The 15024-nt window shown below is 38.5% G+C and overlaps 1 protein-coding gene across 14 annotated transcripts in view; it reads left to right on the top strand.

Moving 5' to 3' along the window:
- The window catches only part of ARID1B (AT-rich interaction domain 1B), a 437302-nt gene that overhangs the window by 45189 nt on the left and 377089 nt on the right, over positions 1–15024 (top strand). Inside the window, exon 1 of one of the 14 annotated variants that reach the window (XM_050949396.1) lies at positions 8515–8557. The exons of 12 other annotated variants lie outside the window; for them this stretch is intronic. The gene's annotated coding sequence lies outside the window, so the exon portion shown is untranslated. Of the gene's footprint in view, positions 1–8514; positions 8558–11542; positions 11567–15024 lie in introns of those variants that run through there. One more of the 14 variants, XM_050949395.1, reaches the window with a different exon arrangement.

Below are 15024 nucleotides of genomic sequence, written 5' to 3'. Positions count from 1 at the left end.
AGTAACATTTTGACTGTACTTGCTACAGGATACCCACTGGACATTCTGAAAATGTTGTCTATAGCTGATATAAGCTTATCAACACATACTATCAGTTGTCCATAAATCTGAACTAGTGCAGTGGGAGCAGGGGAGTCATTGGTATTTCAGTTTTAAAATGAGGAGTACGTATGTTTCCCATGACTAATAGTTGAACTGTGTAGATAAGGGCTGAAATCCTGATTCCAATGAAGTCAGTGGGAGTTTTGCCATTGAGGTCAGTGAAGCAAGGATTTTACTCAAGGGGCCTGATTCTGATCTCGTGATATTGGAGTTCAGTTGAGTTATCCTTGATTGACATTATTTTAAGCATGTTCAGAATCAGCCCCTCCAGATCCAGTAGGCAGAATTCCAGTCTGGCAACAGTAGAGTAGGTCAGATGGAGCCTCTAGTGCATTTATTATAGTGCTAATTAAATGCTATCCTTTTAAAAAAGGTAATCAGAAATATTTAAAAAAACAAGTGATTCTAAGTCCTTTTCTGAAGTTTTCGGATTTTTTAACCTATAAAATAAGAATACTTTAAATTTTAAACTATTAGGTAAAATTTTTCAAAATCATCTTAAGTGATGTCGGAGCCAAAACTATATTTTTAAATGTAGAAGCCTAAGTCTCATTGAAAGTCTGTGGGACTAAGGCTTCCAAGTATCTAAGTCTCTTGAAAATGGGGCTTTGATACTTTTGTTTGTCATTTGGAGAAAATTTTCAAAAGCACCAAAAAGCTAAATATAGAATGAAGTAGACTTATAGAAGCAATAATGTTGTTATTCTTTTGTACTCTGGGATGCATGAGTGTCATGAGATCAGCCAGATACGGGCAAGCTGCTCTGGGGACCTGAAAAATGGAGGTAATAAACCTATATAATAAAATTTAGAAGTTGTGGCTCTTTTGGTGCTGAAGTGCCATTTTAAATGATTGTCTCTGAGTTCTCAACAGCTCACTGTCTAATTAGACTCCCATTCCCCCCACACCCTTTCTCTCCTTTAAAAAAACCTATTGATCTAGAATCAATTAAATAAAATTCTATTAAAAATAATTAGACTTTTTTATTTGAAAAATAGCTTGTGGTGAAATGATAAATACTACAAAAAAGTAAAAAATCTTTGTCAACCCTCTTTTGTGTAGTTGATGTTGAACAATGTGTAAGTTGAAGAAACAGGATCAATCCTGCTCACCTTTGTGTGTAAACGTTTTATTGGACATAGCTTTACCCAGGAATGTAAAATTGGTGTGTGTGTTGTTTTGTTTTGATTTATGTTCCTTATTTCTTCTGCTTGGGTCTCTTTTTTTCTGACACAAGAGTTTCCATAGCTTTTACCAGCTTTTCATGTATCATAATGATAATATATGGAGATACACTTATCTCATAGAACTGAAAGGTAATTGAGTCCAGCCCTCTGCCTTCATTAGGAGGACCAAGTAATGATTTTGCCCTAGATCCCTAAGTGGCCTCCTCAAGGATTGACCTCACAACCCTGCATTTAGCAGGCCGATGCTCAAATCACTGAGCTATCCCTCCCTCTGCTTTGCTGCTTATAGTTTTCACTAGACATTATTTTCCTTCCATCTCAAGGGCAGGGGAAGATCCCAGTGTAAATATTGAATCAGAAGGCTTAATTCTCTTGTTTTTTTAGTTTTTTATTTTCTTCTTTTGAAGATGAAATTAAAAGTAGGTGCGGATGGAATGAAGGGAAAGTAGAAATACTGCTTAAAGCCCATCCACTTTTCACAGGCTTTTGTTGCTTAACAGGCTAGAGTGTGACCACTTCTTTCACTGGAGCTGCACTTGCACCTGTGCTGCTTAGTTTGTTTTTGTTTAAAATAAAGCAAGAATATTAAACTCCTGCATTATTGGTTAAATGATTGAATATATGAATCCTCAGATACCTTTAAAAATAGATAATAAAGGGTGGTGGGGAGAGAAATCCATGTCTCTCTCATATTTGTATGTGCGCTACCCTTTTTCTCATTTCTGGCTATTTTTACTTAGCAACATTGTACTATTTGGATTGATGATTTCAGGATAAGATATATAGGCATTATTAACGAGGTTCTTACATATTTCCCCTTTAGCAAGTCCACATTAGAAAATAAATTCAAATGTTTGTTTTAAAAGGTGTCTCCTTGGGGAAAAATAAGTGACCTCTGGCTTTGATATTTATGTCAAAGGGGCAAATTGCACTTTTTATTACTATAGTCCATAGAACAGAGGTAGAGTTCCCATCTCAGTTTTGGGAAAACGCAGTATAAACTTGTGTTTTGATACGAGATTCCGATCTAAATGAGCAAGGTTTAGGCAGCCACTTGAGGAAGATGATGTTTTAATTATAAAAGCAACGTATTTATTTTGAGTGTTCTTTATGCTTTGTAGGCAGAGTTACTTAGTTCTTTTACAGGGCTGTCTGTTTCTCTGAACTGTTTTATTTTGTGCAAACAGCTTTCAGGAAAAGTAAATCTGTGTGGTTCATTGCTAGAAACACCCTGATTCTGTGGGTAAGGGGGGCAATTCCTCTGCAAGCCTCTGTTTAAGGGTCCTTTTTTCCTCCTTGAATAATGTATTGTGCTGCTGCTCCTGACTTTCCCAATCAGCAGCACAATAAAATTAACATGATTTTTGACAATTCAGCTGTGGCCCACAGCATTCTAAAAGCACCAGTGGAAACTGACCACTGTGCGTTTAGTCAGTTTTCACTTTTGTATTGCTTGGCATAACCATGAGTTAAAACAAAGGCAGAGGTACTGGACATATCCCTCTGCAGATTCATGCAGACTGTGCTTAATGGATTTATGCTCAGTTTATATTTATAAGATTGTCTTAGCTAGAAATTTATATTTTTACAATGAAGGATTAAATTCTGCAGAAATTGATGGGTTAGGCCCCACGCTCACAAAGAAAAAAATCTTCCTTGCTGCTGAAGAGCAGGTGAATGGAGTTCTCAAGCCCTGAAGATGATGCTGTGGGAAATCCCATATATCCTGTGTTCTCTCTAAGCTGCGCGGTTGTGCAGCTGCCCAGGAGTGAATCAAGTGCATGGTGGTGTGTGTTCAGGTGCCCCTCCACCCGCTGCTCTGCAACCACATTGCTCCTGCCCCCTGCCTTGGAGCTCCTGGCCAGCTGCTTCTGGGAACCTCCTGCTTGCTATGCCGGGGTGATCAGGGGAAGAGGGGCGCTGATGTCAGGGTGTCCCTCTCCGCAGGCTCCCTGCTGCCCATGTACCACATCTCCGCAGAGCGGAGGAAGGGAGACAGGGCTCAGGAGCAGGAGAGCTGCCGGCAGCTGCTGTGGTCTGAGCCTTCTGGTGTGAGTGTCTTAAAGAGACAGTGCATGGTCTCTCATTGACTTCCCCAACAGCCAGCACACACACACACTTTCTATGTATGTGTGTGTGTGTGTCTCTCTCTCTCTCTCACACACACACACAGTCTGTGTCTCTCACTCACACATACACAGTCTCTCTCTCTCACTCTCTTGCACACATAAACTCTGTGTTTCTCTCTCACACAATCTGTCTCTGTCTCTCTTACACACACACACGCACACACGCACATATACACAGTGTGTGTGTCTCTCACACACACATACAGTGTCTCTCTCTCTCTCACACACACACACACAGTCTTTGTGTCTGTCTTACAATCACCTCCCAACACATACTTGTGTTGTTATTGTTACTTCTTGGTACTTCCTGCAATGCACATATATTCTCTGTAATTGTATTAGTTCAAAGTGCTGTTATTTTAGTTTCTGGACTGGTCTGTGCATTTCATAATTTTATTTCTCTCTTATGCTTAAATTTAGTAGTGAGTTCTAAAATGCCTAACCTATCCTGGGTGGAGTAATTATCCTGATGGTAACTTTTTAAAATATATATTCTATCTAGGTTTTTTGTTTCTACTGGCCCACATAACAAAAATCATTCTGTACATGGATGGAAAAAATTGGAAGGAACATCGCATGTAGCCTCCCTACTAGGGTGACCAGATGTCCCAATTTTATAGGGACAGTCACGATTTTTGGGTCTTTTTCTTATATAGGCTCCTATTACCTCCCCCACCCCGCCCCGTCTCGATTTTTCACACTTGCTGTCTGGTCACCCTTCTCCCTACACTGGCAATTTGGAGGCTCTATGATCTGAATAAATGTGTAATCTTGGACCAAATGGTAAAAGGTACACTTGATAAATGCCATCACGATGCAGACATTTGTTCTTTATTTTTGGAATTTTATAACATAACATTGTTATATAAGAAATGCTTCTTTATGCCTGTAACTGTGAATTCTGCTTTTCCCCCCCATCTTGTTAATCTCCCTTGTACCTCTCTGATAGTTTGTTGAATCTTCTCTTTTGTAATTTTAATATTTTTTGCATTCTGTATTCCAATTTAGTTTTTCTACAGGTGTAAAGTGAGAGATAATATTTGCCCACCTTTTTGAAATGCCTCAAGAGCCTGTTAAAAATAAATATAAAGTATTATAACTGTTCCTACTTGGGTCATTTTTCATTTGCCTACAGGGCTTCTGTAACTACTATACATTTTCTGGGAAACCTGAAAAAGAATACTCTTAAAGTCAGAAAATAAAATCAAACATTATTCTGAAGTTTAGTAGTAGCTATTGTTATAAAGAATGTCAAAATGTAGGTTACATTTGGTGCTCTCCTTAGTGAAGAAAACACATATTTTTAGTTGAAAGGTATTTTTTTTTTAAGCAGACATGTTCCAATGTATCCCATTTACAAGAATAGACAGAGGTATGTGAGTTCTAGATCCTTTTAAAATTGGTTATAAAAAGTCCTTAAAAATTTAGAAACAACTGCTGATGGAAAAGACAAAACATTTCGGGCCCCACTAATCCTTTAGTCATTTAGTAGTAGAGTGCTGTAAAATATAGCTTGCAATTTTTACTAGGTACTTTTTCCTGTCTCTGAAGATCGCAGAGTTATACCAAAGTATTTGCCATGTTCAGTCCCATCCCCAGTGGAGAGAGGTAAAATCTTAAATGAAAGGGTGTGGGGATGCCTGGAAAGGACTGTGGAGCTCTAGAAAAGCAGTATCAGCACTGCTGACACAGTTTACATAAGGAATGATCAGTCACTTCTTGTGTGTCAATAAAAATGCAGGAGAGCACCTTTCTTGACACAGGGTTTGCTGAAACATCACTGCTGTCTTTTTCTGTAATACTCCTGTGGATGTTTTTGCACGAAATGGTATCTGTCAGAGCTTGAAATATTCTTGCGCAGTTCCCTTTGAACAGGTAGCACAGGACAAGTTCTAGCGCATAGTTACCTGACATGGGGCCGCCTACCACAGGGAAAGAATGTCGTGCTTACATATATCTAAGTTGATGTGCTAAGAACTTTGCCAGTCATTTTACAGTTTACATACTGAGGCGTAAATAATTACTGAGCTTCCATTTTGAATCATTGCTTTTTTCTTTGAATAAAAGGGGAAGGTAGCAGTGGGAAATCTTGAGGAGGCTAGAACAATTTATGATTAGCCTGGAGATATTTTTACAGTGAATCCTATTTAAATCTGCACTTTTTTATGACTTCATTGCCTTTGATTTTTGGACTACAATTTTTGTTCTCCCTGTGTGTTTGGCACTATGTCTTATCCAGTAATACACATGGTGTGCAACATGTAAAATTACTGTTGTTTTTTTTTTAGATAAGTGAAAATGGTTTAACATCTAGAAGATTCACATGAGAATGAATACTTTCCTTTATGGGGAAATTTTTTCCTAAAATTAAATAGTTAGTTAGTTCCATACAGTGGGAGCAATTGTATCATAGTTGATATTTGAATAGTGAGTTTTATAGTTTTCTGAAACTATTATAAGATTTTTTTCACTCCTTCACTGATCTCTAACTCTAGTGTTTGACCCAAAAAGATGAAGATGTTCTAGATCAACCTTGCAAAATTGTCATGAACATTTACTATCCTAGGCACAAAAATCTTATTTACTCATCCTTCCTGCAATGGTGATGATAATACTAATTGTATTTTGCTTAGAAGAAGGAATGGGCAAGTAGAATTTTGAAAGGTTGTTCTGGATGCTGCTGTACAGGGCATTTTCTCTCCCTTCCTCTCCCTCCCCGTCCGCCGCCTCAGTGGGTGTAGTGTTTGCTGTGGTGATTTTAAAGAAGGAAGAAGACCCTTCTCAGTTATTATTTAGGAATGTCATGAATGTCATTGCTGGTCATTAACTCTCCCATTGGGTCTCTGACTTGCAGTAAAATTTGCCCAAGGTGGTGCCATTGTCAGCATTTTGGCCTCTGTGGCCAACACTTTATAAGTAGATTTGCAGATTTCCTGTTATGTCAGGAGTGTTTTATTCACAGGTTATGGAAGATGTTATCTATGCCAGTACCTTCTTTTTGGCATAATCTCCACTCTCTAGGTTCTTCAGTGAAAGGTCCTGTTGGTTTAAAGCTGAATGGTCTCAAAAGGGTACACATCTCCTCTGTACCTCAGTGACAGTCTAATCAGAAATACAGTGACAGCATATGTAGTGGAAAATCTGAACCCACATTTTAACTAATATAACCTGTCTGGGAGGCAGAACCTGAATCTTTTTATTGCGATGTATTTGACTATTTAGAAAAAGGAGGTTTATCTGGGGACAAGAGATAAATCTTACAAAAGGGACTGATCAGCTTTCTCCTGACTGTAGCTGGTGTCAGTAATGATTGCCTGTTGACTGTGGTTTAATGGCCTCATATGTGGACTTTACTCCTGATGCTGTCTCTAGATCTTTAAACCCCTACTGTACCACGAGTGTCAGAGTAATTGATTTCCTCCCACACCCTGCTGTGTATTGAGATAGTGACTTTTCAGTAGTGTATAAAACCATTGAATGTCCACACAGGGAAGTTAATAAGACAGTAGGGATAAGTGGAAGTATTGGACTGAATCTGTTTTATAGGATTGAGTGCCTTCTGGGAGCTACATTCTTTGAATTTCTATTCTGACTAGAGAAGACACAAATAGAGGCTACAAGGATTGGGGGAGTGGTAAATAATGAAGTGGACAGATCTTGATACAGAACAATCAAGGTTGTTTCATATGCTGGGTACAAGCAAACAGTGTTATGTTTTAATATGGCCAGTTGTAAAGTCATAAATCTAGGATTAAAGAATGCAGGCCATACTTACAGAATGGAGGATTCTGTTCTAGGAAGCAGTGATGAGAAAGACTTGAGAGTCATGGTGGACTACATGAGCTCCCATTGTGACTCTGTGGCCAGATTTACTGATGTGGTCCTTGGATATATAAACAGGAGTAAATGGTCACAGTTTATATACAAAATTTAGAGAACAGAAATGTGATAATAGAGGGGATCTCCATTCCAATAGACAAAAGTATAAAAAAAGATCCAATGTCTGGAAGCAGAAACTGGACAATTCAGACTACATGCAAGACTTCAGAGTAGATTATCACAGTAGTCCCTTCCAGCTTTATAATCTGTGAATCTCTGCACTACACTAAAGTCTTCGCAGATCCTGAAAGTACTGTGACTCTAGAGCTGAATGCAAGTCTATATCAACTAGTATTGATTGTCACACTTGAGAAGTTATCATTGGATGACTGTGCAGTCCTTTCTGAAAGAAACTGACATAAATGTTGGAAGTCTGCTATTTAAAAATTCAGTAGTTGTCATTTGCACCATCTCAGTTCCAGTGTTTCCCACTGAAATCTCCTTCAGATGTTGTACAATTTTATCTAGCAACCAATTTAGTAAGATCTAGAATTGAATTTTTGTTCTCTAAAACTTTTGGTTCTGCAAATGGCGATTCAGTCCTTTTGAACCCTTGCAATCAGGGTACTCATTTTTTTTGCTTTCTACGAAGAATCAGGTATTGTAGAAATATGCTCAGCCCATAAGACTAGAAAGGACTCTTGTGCCTTCAGAAACCGTTCATGAAGTTTCATAAAGGTAAAGTAATTTAATTCTTTTCAATTTGTCCTTATGTGAAGAGTGCTAAGGAAAAGATTCCAGACAGGTAATTAATATGTGTGTAGAAGAGATCAGAAGTCTGTAAATGGAGTAACTGTTCCATGACCTAAAGTTTTCATTATGCGAATTGAGATGACATACAAAAGTAGTTGTGGTGTCCTGTTGTGTCATTTAGTCTCATACCACCAGGGCAGTTGTAGCTTCCTAACAAGAAGCTTATCTCAGAGCACTGTAAAGTTTCAGCTTGGTCTTTGTGCCCTCTTCCTCTCAAAACTAAACATAAAAATCCTGATCATTAGAAGCTGTAAACACCTATCCCTCATATTAGGGTCAGTGACAGCTGCATCTCTGAAGATTAGGCCCTGTTAGCTGAGAAGCTGTTCATCAGTTAAGCCCTCTTGACTGTGTGACTCAGCACACATCCTTTCCTCTTCTGAAGTAATTTGGCACAGAAGACATCAGATATATTTTTTAAAAATCACTAATTAAAAGTATAGTACCAGTACTTGGGGTCCCTACTCTGACAAAAGACCTGCTGAAGTCAGTGGGAGTTTTACCTGAGTAAGTACTTCAGGATTTATATAATAATTTCTTCAAGTTTTGCTGTGCATATGTGGGAAGATTCCTTCTGGAGAGTATGATAGTTTGTAGATTGGCTAACCTGTGGAATTTTAGCCCTTTTTACTTCCTAGAGCCAGTTGATGTAAGAGATACCAAAAAGCAAGCACCATGAAGTTGTGGTAAAGGAAAGCTAATCTCGTAGAATTTCCGCGCAAGGATATGTGCCTCTCTGCTCTCTTGTGTATGTTTTCTATCCACCGACAGTCGTTTCCTTTAACATTTTTTTTGATTAACAGTTTACTTTCCAAAACTGACCACAAAGAAACATGTTACAATTAACTCATAAAACTATACAGTAGATTAAACTAGGATTTAATTATAACAATTTTCCCTGGCTCTGTTAATAGCTAATGACTTACTTTATATTTTTTTTAATGCCTGGGAGCCATGTTACAATATACTCCAGTTATTTATTCAGATATTATCCTCTATTTTCTCCAGACAATGGAATAGACAGTTAAAATTCTGTCTTCTATGTGAGAAGTAATTTTTCATTTAAAAACTTTTCCTTTGGGGGAGGGGATGGGGAATCAATTGTATTTAAAATTCACAACACTTCTTAAAAAAACTATTTATTGCAATTTATATTCTGCTTTCTTTAAAACGCCTGCAAACCCTACTAAAACTTAAGGAAGCTATTTATGATAATCCTAATCTTTAAAATTACTACACATTACATAATAGGAAGAAAATATGGTCCCACAAAGCAGTTGGAATGTGGAACATAAGGCAGATAGTCAAAACACCTGGGTACTAGACCTGGCTTTGCTACTGACTTGCTTTGTGACCTTAGGCAAATCATTTAGCCACTCCGTGAATCAGCTTCATCTGTAAAATGGGGATAATACTTCCCTGACCCTATTGAGGGCTTAATTAACTTTGTAAAGTACTTTGAGATCCTTGGAAGAAAGGTGCCATAAAAGTGCTAAATGTTGTTAATTTATTATAACTGCGTGATTGCTTACAAATAACTGAATGCAGTATCTGCTTGATACTGAATATTCAACGCTGCTTTATCCAAAAGGGTCGTTCGTCCATTGGGAAGAACACTTTTAGAAAATGATATAGAAGTGGAGTCTCATTCTTTCCTCCATGTGTTTCTTTTTAAAAGAAATTCAACATGGTACCCCCTAACAAAGGTGCACCTGCACATCAAGCACAAATACTCATGAACTGTATGATGGAATAATTAATAGTTGCTTATCACAGAGCCTCGTTTGACTTTCCATACAATCCTGCCAAGAAAGTCTTACCATCTGAAATAGCATGACAGAGGACGCTTGCCACAGCATTTCTTTATGGAAGAATGAGGGGTCACCTCTTTGCAGCACAATGATCATAGATTTATTTATATAGTTTAATTACTTGGTTTTACTATATTACATGTACATTAATGGGCAGTGTTGGATATTTTTTCTTTAATGACACTACAGTATTTTTAGAATTTATTGTTTATGTGGAACCTAGAGGGGAGGGGCCTGTTGTTCTAGGCATTGTACAAACAGAGATGGCCCTGCGCTGAAGAGCTTATGAACTCACTTGTGTAGACAACAGATGGATAAAACAAAGAGGGAGAGCGCAAGAAAACAATGAAATGTTACCGGTTATCATGAAAAACAGTACTCACAGCAAACCAGTGGCCTAAGCAGTGTTGAGTTGTTTAGAGGCATCACAGCAGAGCAGAGTTTTAAAGAGGGATTTGAAGGAAGACAGTTGAGGTAGTCTTGCAGATATTTATGAGGAGCTTCTCCAGTGCTTAAGAGGAAGCATGGCAGAAAGTATGAAGGTGCTTGTTGGAAAAATGTTTAAATGGGCACACAGGAGCGGTCAGTCAAGATTGGCATCATTTGAAGAACAGAGGTGGAGATTGACATCTTGATATCACCTATGAGATGGTAGGGGGATAAGGCGTGAAGGGTCTTAAAAGTGAAGACGAGTAAAGTAACTCCTTACATAAAGTCCTCCTGGTTAACGTTGTTTTGTTGCTGATCAATTAGGGAACATGCTCATTTAAAGTTGTGCAATGCTCCCTTCTAACGTTGTTTGGCAGCCACCTGCTTTGTCCACTGCTTGCAGGAAGAGCAGCCCATTACAGCTAGCTGGTAGGGGCTTGGAACCAGGTGGACTGGCAGCCCCCTATCAGCTCCCCATATCTGCTCCCCGCTCCCCTAAGTTCCCTGTGCAGCAGCTGCCCAGCAGGCTAGCAATTTGCAGCTGTTCCTCCCCACCCCCCCCACTGCCATGTGCTGCTCCTGCCCTCTGCCTTGGAGCTGCTCCCCGAGCCTCCTGCTTGCTGTGCGGGAGTGGGGGGAGGAGGGAGAAAGAGGGGGCTAATGTCAGGGTGTCCTCCCCCCTGCTCCTGCACCTGCACCCCACTTACCCCATCTTCCATAGAGCAGAGGGGGACACACAATAGGGCTCAGGACAGAGGGAACTTGCTGGCAACAGCAGCTGCAGTCTTCACAAGCTGATCTAATTAACAAGGCAGTTTACTTAAAGGGGAAATGCGCATCTCTCTCTCTCACACACAGTGTGTGTCTCTGTCTGCGATGCTCTCTACCCCCCCTCCATGTCTGCTGCCTGGTAGAGTGTGAGAGTTAACCTTTGAGGGCTCAGCCAATTGCTAGTTCATCATTTAGCAGTAAAGCATTCCCTGGGAAATATCCCACCCTCTGACTCCTTCACCTCAACCAAGCTTCACAATCATCATTGTGTACTAATATTAAATTGTTTGTTTTAAACTTATACTCTGTGTGTGTGTGTGTGTGTGTGTGTGTGTGTGTGTGTGTATAGGGAAAATTGGATTCGCTTAACATCATTTCGCTTAAAGTCGTATTTTTCAGGAACATAACTACAACGTTAAGTGAGGAGTTACTGTATTTTGTTTTCGATGTGTTGGACAGGAGGAAGCCAATAGAAAGATACACTGAGAAGGATGACAGGATCAAGGTAACAAACTAAGAAAATGATCTTTGCCAGAGTATTTTGGATGGCTATACAGTAAGTGGGATAAAATAGGCTTGTCAAGGCCAGAACGGAGTGTGTTGCAGTTGTCAAGATAAGAGATGATGGGGTCTGGATGAGAAACTTAGGGACAGAGGAAAGGCTGGATCTTAGAGGAGGTGTTATGCAGGATGAAGCATCAGGATTTAGACATAGTTTGGATGCGAGTACCTAGAAAAGAGGATCAATTTAGATATTTTCCAGATTTTGTATTTATAGAATGGTTTATGTGCTTTAAAAAAGTATTGGAAAGGGGGCATAACCAGTTCCTTGGAGTGTAAAAGTGGTATGCTATGTTTATATTTCACTCATAGTGTTTCATGTGTCAGAGCAGTTTAAAGTTTTGTATTTATTTTAGCAGTAGGCAAACCATTTTAAGTGCGAAATTTTGCCTTAGTTTTCTCCTTTTGACAAAACAGTGTCTTAAGCATGGTTTCTAGTGTTATATATGGTTTTCAGTGGTATTTGCCAGATAATCTATTTCAAAATAGGCAGCATCTGTGACAGGATGACCAGGCAGGAAAATCATCTTGTGTATTGTACAGTGCTTGGCAAAATTTGATTTTTATTATTTGTTATAATTTTGATGGATAATATTTATTTTATTTATAAGCTATATTTGTATTCCTTTTTTATTTTTATCAGTTCAGATTTCACGGTAGCACAAAATTATGTTTTAGTCTTTTTTATTTGTATTGATTTAAATTTTCAGTTTCAGAAAATTATGGGGAGGTCTGACTGTGGGGGGAATTAGACAATAATTATTTAACTATAGTAAACATTGAAATTCAAAAAGTTAGTTTTATAACCATTAAAACTCAAATTCTCAACATCACATGTCAAGATATACAAAGTAAATATCCTTGTATGAAACTCTAATAAGTTCTTATGAAACATTTTTCTTTCTTTGCTTGTCTATAAATTTCAGTTATTATTGATGGAAGAGCGTGTGTGTGTGTGTGTGTGTGTGTGTGTGTGTGTGTGTGTTGGAAATGACATTTACTGACATTTACCAATAAAAATATAATCCTTCCAAATCTAAATATATATTTTGTCATGACAATCAAAAATAGACTAAGACCCTACAAATCCACCTTTTTCATGGGCACAGACAAATATCTCATCTGCTTGGACAAGTGGAAAACTGCCTAGAGTCATTTATGGAGCAGGCAACACTTTGAAAGAGCAAGAGGATTTTAAAAAACCCACCAAACTTTTAAATAACTATTTAGAGTTTCAGGGTAAGCATGATGACACATTAACTCTCTAGGTAATCATAGTACAGTATGTAAATAGACTTAGTGCAATGTCCTTAAGTGCTTGAAATGGGATAAATGTTCAGTCACTTTTTTTGAGGAAAGGGGACGATAGAGGGAAACTCTTCAGTACAATAACTCCTAAAAGCCACTTCATCTGAAGGGACGGGAGTCATTTTACATTTTTGCTGACCACTATAGAGTCTAGGCTGCAAGTTCCTTGGAGTTGTTTATTGATATCAGTGAATGTTAAAGAGGTTCCTGCCAAAGCATCTTGACCATCCTAGCATCCTTCCAAAATCTAGCAAAGCTAAAATGATGTCTGTTTAATTCACATGTGCATTTATTTGCTGACGGTTTTTATTTGTAAGTGTCCTTCAAAACCTGTCCAAATGTTCTTGAAAAGTACAATCTGCTCCCCTGTAGTGTGGGTAGGGCATGATATTACCAATGTGAAGAACTGTCATAGCAAATATTTGTATTGTAACTTTCACACCCCTTTCAAATCTAATTACATAATTGCTTTAGTTCAGTGCAGGCATTGGTTCTTGTCCTTTTAAAAAAGCGATCTCCATCACTTGCCGCCTTCTGAGGATTTATATCCAGCGCTGATGCAGGTTTGATATGAGTCTGATGCGCCATGGAAACAAAGGGGTCTGAGCTCTACTCCCTGATAAGGCTGCTGTTTTAGGTCAGAATGTAAAGTTTAGCGGGATGAACAAGAAAAGAGAAACAGTGCATGTGTATTCCACAGTTACAGTGCAGCTATGTGTATTATAAAAATAAAACTCTGCAGTTTATTTTGACCGTCCATCTCTGTGTTATTCCCTCTCAGTCAGGCAAGTGTAGCACTTCAGTCAAATGAGCTTTGCAGCTCAAGTATAAATATATATCTTGTGGCATTTAGGATTAATTGGAGACTAAAACATAATTTTGTGCTACCGTGAAATCTGGAGTGGTATTTCTTTTTGGATTTGTTTTTGTGTTTGTGCGTGTTGGGAGAGGGCTTGATTCAGGGAGTAGGGAAGATGAAAATTACCTTCAAAATGAGCTTATTAAAAATGTTGGACAGATCATCTTTATTCACGTTGATGGTCTATTCTGGGTTTGATTGGAAAAAACTGATAAAAGATGGTGTTTGGAAATGAAACATAACAGAAAGCAGTTAGCATAAGCTGCACAATAATTTCTCATAAGCAGGAACAAGAAGGCCATTAGAAAGTGGGATTTATGCCAATAAAAAGGTAGTAAGTCAAACTGATAGTCTTCCTTTAGTACCGGGCTGTAAATTTGGCTCCTTCTGCTAGTTAGTCTGCATTATTATATGTACCAGGCCTAGTGTTGTAGATTTTACCCTTTCCTGCCAAGAGGGGGAGACAAACAAAATGGAAGTAACAAATAATAGATCTCTGGGCACCAAATTTCAGATCTGTTTGTAGCTCCTGCATGGAACAGTTCTTTCTCCAAATACATCTATATGTAATAGTCTCATTCTGTAGCTCTCGCTCCTCTGTTGTGTTACACGTCAGAATTTTGGTAGCTCAAAATTCCATCTAATTGGTCAGTATATGAGAAGGAAGTGTGTGCCTCCCTCTTCAAGTAATGGCCTGTAACTGCTATTTCTTGGTTCCTTTTTCTAAGAATGAGATCAGAAGCTTCTGACAGCTTCTTCAGCCTTTTCCATCCAGGTAGAGAATTGTGGTGTTCTCTATTTTTGGAGAAGGTAAGTAGATGAGGTAATAAACACAATTAGTTTCTTCTGCATGGTAGCTGGAGCATAAATTCATGGAGTGAGGCATTTTATTTTATCAGAGACTGTTGTTGCATTTTCTTACTTAGCAAGAGAAATAAAGGCTGCCAAAGTTGTCTTCCTTGAGCTACAAATTGTAATAGATTAACAAAGGGAGATGTGAAAGGTGCCTCTTGGTGCATCAAGTTTTTTTAAGTAGTGTTGATTTGAGAAGTTTTTCTAGTGTCTTTAACCCCCAGCTCTTGAAATCTCCCGATTCACAACTGCAGAGTGTTAAAGATTGTAGGAACCTTATTGAGCTAAGAAATAGGAATCATTCTCTTTCTCCTGGGTGGATAATGTCCTTTAGACCCAGAGTCAGAAAGCTTTGTTCTCCCATGGAAGTTATGAAGACCCTA

This window comes from Gopherus flavomarginatus, chromosome 4 (assembly GCF_025201925.1).
Source record: "Gopherus flavomarginatus isolate rGopFla2 chromosome 4, rGopFla2.mat.asm, whole genome shotgun sequence".
NCBI classification, from domain to species: Eukaryota; Metazoa; Chordata; order Testudines; family Testudinidae; genus Gopherus; species Gopherus flavomarginatus.
Note: the sequence above shows the minus strand (reverse complement) of the source record. Positions and strands in the feature narration are given on the sequence as shown.